Here is a 6,275-nt window from a genome sequence, read left to right as displayed (position 1 = left end):
TATGAAAGACTTAAGTTCTTAAGGAAAATGAATGAACTCAAGTATGAGAAAATTTTATATTGTCAAAGCCAGTGGAATCCAGGGTTAAGTCCGCAGCTTTTTCAATTTGATAGCCTTTCAAAACCTGTAGGAACAAATTCTGTATATCAATTTATATGTATCTAAAAAGGAAAAATCATTTTTTGTCTTTCTTTCTTATCTTAACCTTTAATATTGTTACGATACTTAAACATAATTTCCCATATAAAATAAAATCAAATTCATTTTTGAAAGGAGTGTTAAGACTCTTTTTCTCTCTCTTTTTTGTTCTCTTAGAAACCAAGCATGAAGTTTGAGAGTATGATGTCATATAGAAGGGGCTAAGAGTCCGATTTTCTAGAGGATCGGTGAAAAGGATGGAGAGTTCACACGAAGAGAAGTAAATATGGAATATTGCTTATTTTGAGTTTTATTTAATGATTGATAATGACTGTAGTTTTACTCGAATGAAATACAATTGATACTCATTGAGCTTCTAGTAACACTTGTGAATAACTTGATCATTCGATTACTCAATTTGATCAATTATAATGGAAATATCACCATTAATAGAAATGTCGTGTTTAATGAAGAAGATATATGAGATTGTGATGCTCATGAAAGTAACTATTATACCCCTCTCCTCTATAAAGAAGAACAAATGAGAGAAAGCTTGGAAAAGATCATTGCTCCAGCTTCTTTTCCACCTCCATTAACTGATAAAGATCAAATACAATATCATCTTCGTGGAAAGGCTCAAGCAAAAGGACACCATATTTCAGGAGTCTATAAGAAATTTATGAGGCAATAGAATATCAAAGCGATTTAACTTTCTTTTATCTTTTTGCAAATTGTGAACCAATAAATTTTGAAGAAATATAAGATAAAAGATGGAAAGATGCTATGAATAGGGAAATAAAAGCAATAAAGAAGAATGATATATGGGAACTAAAATTTCTTCCTAAAAGGAAAGAGACAATTGGAGTGAGATGAGTATAACAAAGAAGAATGAAAAAAGAAAAGTAGAGAGCTAAAAGCAAGATAGTGGCTAAAGCCTATAAACAATAACAAAACATAAATTGTGCGAATAACAAATCGATGATCAAATTGTCAAAAAATCCAATTTTCCATAAGTGAAGTCAGCAAATTTAAATGAGACGTCATTTTATTAGAAACTTCATTATGAAAAAGGAAGTCTAATCAAAATCTATAAGTTTTACCATCAAATTGCTGATAGTTGAGTTGAAAATTTAAAAAAATTAAAGATGCTACTTGGAATTACAAATGAAGTTTAAAAGAGAATGTGGAAAGTAAACTTGAATTTACAAAGTTCCTAGAAATTAGAATTTGATTCAATCTTTAAAAGTCATTGTATGATAAATGAATAAGAGTAGTGGACAAAAGTAGTTTTTTTTTTTTAATTCTTCTCAATTATTTATCTCTCTAAGTAATTGTTTGTGTGTTTATTTTACAACCCTATTACTCCAACAAAGCTTTGAGGGAAAGAAATGAAATTTCTAAAGGATCACACTTTCCCAAAATGTTTCTCTCATTCATCTATGGAAAATCTTTTAGGTTATGTTTAGTTCCTAAAAAAATATGAGAGAAAATGCATGGGAAAAAAATAGAGAGGAAAAGTAAAAAGAAAGAGAAAGTGAAGGAAAATAAAAAATAGATTTAAAATCAATAAATTATTTTCTAGGCTACTTCAAATTTATTTTACTTACTTTTTCTTTTCTATGTAAAGATTAAATAATTTTAAAATCTATAAACTTTTATCTAATTTGAAATATATTTTATTTTCTTTTTTATTTTCCATGTTAAAACCAAACATGATAAAATCATTTTTCTTGATAATTTTTTTTTTCTTTTCTTAATACTTTATGAGAATCAAACAAGGTCTTAATATTTTTTCTTCTTTTTTCCTTGGTATTTTTTCTTCACCTTTTTCTATGACATTCAAATATTAGAGAATCAATTTCTTTATGCTATGTTTGGTTCTTGGAAAATGTGAGAGAAAATATGAAGAAAGAAAATAAAGAAGAAAACTATAAAGAAAGAAAAAGGAAGGAAAAAAATTTAAAGTCAATAAATTATTTATATATACTTCAGACTTGTTTCACTCATTTTAACCAGTTATTGACAGTAGAAGCCAGAGAAAAGTTCTCAAGATTGGTTATGGTTTTGAAACATGATGTTCTGTACGGTGAGCAAGTTTCCACCTTTACCAAGCCACGAATTTAAAAATAGATTTGCTACTTGACATCAGTCTTAGTAGTTAATTAAGCTGTACAACATAAGAGGTAAAAAAAACCAGCAAGATGGGTTGGAACATACCTACCATTTGTAGGGATTCCGGTTGGCTATTAAGGTAACAATAGCTGAGATCTAACATCTCCGAGTTCCTTAAATTAGCTAACTCTGTACCAAAGAAAGCACAGAAGAAAAAAGGTGAGGAATCCATCAAGTGGTAGTAGTATAATTGAATACACCATAGAGTCCAGTTCTGAATGACATGGTTGAATGCATCATAGACCACTTCTTTCACAATGGAAAGATATTGATACTGTAAGCAGCAAAGTTGAATCAATTTTACCTGTTGCAGGAGAAGACCCTTCCAATTTAGTTTCTCTGAGGAACAAACTCTGAGAGCAGTGAGAGCACCCAAAGAAGGTAGGATGCTATTGTCCAGATCATTCATCCCAAGGTTTAAGATCTCCAACTTCTTCAAATTTGATAACTTTTCTAAGCCTGCAAGAAAGGTAGTGCCATCAGGAACACCAGTTCCTAACTTTTACAGGATCTGTTTGCAGAAATGATGAATAAGAATGACTATTTTATTCACAACCTCCCACTAATGCTGCATAATAACTAAAATAAATCTATTTATATACTTGTCTAAAGTTTTTTGGTAAAAGGGACACATCCAAAACTGGGCATTTAAGGGCTACTCACAGTTTAGGTAGGTTTTTCAGACTCCTCTACCTTGTGCAGATGGATATATTTTTGAGTCGGTAAGATGATGCACAATTATTGATGTTCTCACTACGGAAGAGAGGGAAAGATGCTTCTTTTGTCTGTGCTGGGCAGTACAAAGAAAGAAAAAGAGGACAATAAAGAGGGCCATGGCCAGAGAAAATGGAGATAAAAGAAAGCCCCGGTCTGAAAAGGTGTATGTTATTTTTCTTTTGTAGGGATCACCATAATATGAAAATTAATCCTTTATTTGGGTTGATGTAATGAAATTGAAGGAGAAAAAAATGTAAGATATATCCTTTCCTTGTGAAAACAGAAGGGTGAGACATTAAAAGCTGTTCCAAGTCATTTTTCAGAAAGCAGACATTGACAAAAAAATAGTGTTAGATATTATTTTTCCAATTTAACAGTGCTAAAATACTTCATTATTTGAAAATTATTCAAAACGAGATTGTTTATTACTGTTTCGAACATATACTTGCTTTGTTTTATAAATGACTACACTACTGTGTAAATGTTCTTGCTTCCATAAAATTAAGCTTGCTATTAAGTGGGTATTTGGTAAATCAACTTAATAACTTAAAGTGATTTAATAACTTGATTTAAGTCATTAAGTAAATTCAGTATGTTTGGTAAAATAACTTAATGATATGACTTAAAGTCAAAAACAATTTTAAGTGATAAATAAAAATAATTAACTTATTATTAAGTCTACATATTCATTGTACCTTTTTACCCTCATTCACCCTAATTACCTTCACAATTTCTTTTACTATTTCACGACTTTTGTTATTATTCAATCTCTTTTACCCTAATTATAATTTATGAGGATAAATATGTTAATTTGATGATTTAGAATAAATTTTAAGTTAATTTTATCAAACAACCTTAATACTTTAAGAATTAAGTAATAAATTTTAAGTCAATAACTTAAGTATAATTTAACTTAAAGTCAACTTAAGTTATAAAGTAATAAGTATTAAGTTTTATCAAACACCCCCTAAATTTGTTATAGAATATATTGAAATTTCTATTTCTTGCATTCATAGAATTTAACTTGCTACCGAATCTCTTGGAGAAGAGATTGAAATTCCTTTCTAAAAAAAAAACAAAAATTATCATTTTTTTTTTCAGAAGAAGACAAATACATAGGTGAAATATATAGAATTCATGAATCACATAATAAGAGAATAGGAGAGATAAGATACCTTTATTCTCCAAGCAACCTTTGAACCAATTTTTAGATCAGTCAAGACTTACCAGTTCTTCAAAAGGGGTGAATAAAGAGACATTCAAAAACTATGCATTCATCAATGCATAGATTTTTTTCTCAAAATCAACAAAGGGCATTTTTGGAAATACTGAAGGATAACATCCTTCAACTCAATTTCCATACTTTCATTGAGTCTTGAACTCAATTTGAAGAGTTACACGGACCTTTTATTAATTTGAGGGCCTATCTACCCCTAAAACATAATTCTCCCATAAAATTTTCTATCATTTAGTTTAGTTTCAGCAGTAAAGTGAGCAAAGAAAGTGTAAGCAAAGCTTATGGAGGCTCAATTAAGAGCATTAAAGAAAGCAATCATGATCCTATACGACCGATGGCTTAAATGATCCATCACCTTGCACATTGAGTTTGTAATCCCCAAGCTAGTCTATGAAGCATGACCATCAATCATTTAAGCATATTAATTATTTTAATCATCCTAAGATACTTTGATGACTGATTAAGGTAGACATAAAGGAGGGATGATTGATCATGCACTCTATCTTTAATCATCCTAAAGCATCTTCCATCCACATGAGGGATACTTTGGGATGGATGCAAAGGATAGGTGTACCATCTTGATTCTTCCTAACATTAGTACAAGAAACCGAACAAGATGCATTTCTAATTACAATGTTGTGTTTACAACTTTAAGGATAAGACACATTTTTAATTATAGCCTATAAATTATCTAAAGATAAAGAACAAATTAAATTTAATAAGATTAGAATCAAGTAGAAAGGAATAAACTTTATCTTTTTGTTTATTTGGTAAGTAATAGTTATTCATTATGATGCCCCAACAAAAATAAATAAAAAATACATTGGAAATATTATCAACTTAATTTCAATTTTTGGTCGCATCTTTTTTTCTTCGTTGTCATTTAAAAGACTATTTGAATAGTCACATAATTCTTTAATTTTATATATAAATATATGATTTTTTTTTTAAAAAAAAATGAGTGAAAATTACATTTAATATATATTTAAGAAAATATTTTGTTTACTAGTGCTTTCCAACTTTGAGAATAAAATGCATTTTCATTTGTGCACATCATTTATTAAAAATGACTAAAAAACAAATTTTGTAAAAGATTTAAAAACAAATAGGAAGAGAGTTTCAATAAGATAGTTAATAAAATGGTAACTTACTTATGCGCCTCAATAGAAATAAAATAAAAAATAAAAAGTATATTGGAAATACGTATTAGCCCAAGAGTTCCCCTAATCATATTTTGATGATAATAGAATAAGGTTAAAGTTACTAACAGTTTGAATCAACTTAACTATTACTTGTTTAAGGTTTTCTTAAACAATTAAAGAAATTTTAAGCAATTCAAATAGAAGATTCTCATTAATGGAGACTTGAGTTTATCGAAGACTTAAGAAGACCTAGGAACCAATGTAAAGTTGTATTTGTTTGTGCACTTGAGGTACCTATATTAAATTTTTTTCATGCATTTAAAGTTTCACAAATCATCATTTCTTGAACTTAAATTGACCACATCTTCATAAAATTGGATGATTCCTTGTTTTTGTTGAAACCCTAATCTTAATTCTCTTAAAACATGTTTTAAAAAGCTTATTTGGTATTAAGGATGCTTTATAAAAGGTTCTCAACCTCAATTTGGGTTTTTTCTATAGTTTATAATGCAAGCACTTGAGATAGAGAGGAACCAATTGAGTAGGTTGGGTTTCGAGGTTCAATTTGCGCACCTCAAACTTCCAATAGCAATAACATGTTTTAATTAAGGAAGGAGCCTCTATTGATCAAATTGTTTGGTCAAACAATTGAGGTGCTAAACCCTAATAGTCACCTTCAGGTGCATTTAATGCACAACTAGTTTGATGTAAAATATTCTTCTTAATTTGATAGGTACTTATTTGTTTTAAAAAGATGCAAAATATTATTTTGTATATTATAAAATGTAAACTTTAATTGTGGTTATATTTATAGATTTATAATACTTAGACCTAGAAGAAAATCTTTATACCTTGTCTTGAAGTTGGGT

The 6,275-nt window shown here is 28.9% G+C and overlaps 1 long non-coding RNA gene across 3 annotated transcripts; it reads right to left on the bottom strand.

Annotated features, from left to right (window-relative positions):
* Positions 1 to 254: 254 nt before the first annotated feature.
* Positions 255 to 3,035, bottom strand: LOC117922679. Of its 3 annotated transcripts, XR_004652527.1 has the most exons (4): positions 2,974 to 3,035; positions 2,615 to 2,769; positions 2,356 to 2,439; positions 255 to 734 (listed from the first exon to the last, which is right to left on the bottom strand). It is a non-coding gene; the product is annotated as an uncharacterized LOC117922679 (long non-coding RNA). The 3 variants fall into 3 exon arrangements; XR_004652526.1 differs by lacking the exon at positions 2,974 to 3,035 and having other exon boundaries at positions 2,615 to 2,849; XR_004652528.1 differs by lacking the exon at positions 2,974 to 3,035 and having other exon boundaries at positions 2,360 to 2,439; positions 2,615 to 2,849.
* Positions 3,036 to 6,275: the final 3,240 nt, after the last annotated feature.

This window comes from Vitis riparia, chromosome 9 (assembly GCF_004353265.1).
Source record: "Vitis riparia cultivar Riparia Gloire de Montpellier isolate 1030 chromosome 9, EGFV_Vit.rip_1.0, whole genome shotgun sequence".
Classification (NCBI taxonomy): Eukaryota; Viridiplantae; Streptophyta; class Magnoliopsida; order Vitales; family Vitaceae; genus Vitis; species Vitis riparia.
This window is presented reverse-complemented; position numbering and strand designations above follow the sequence as displayed.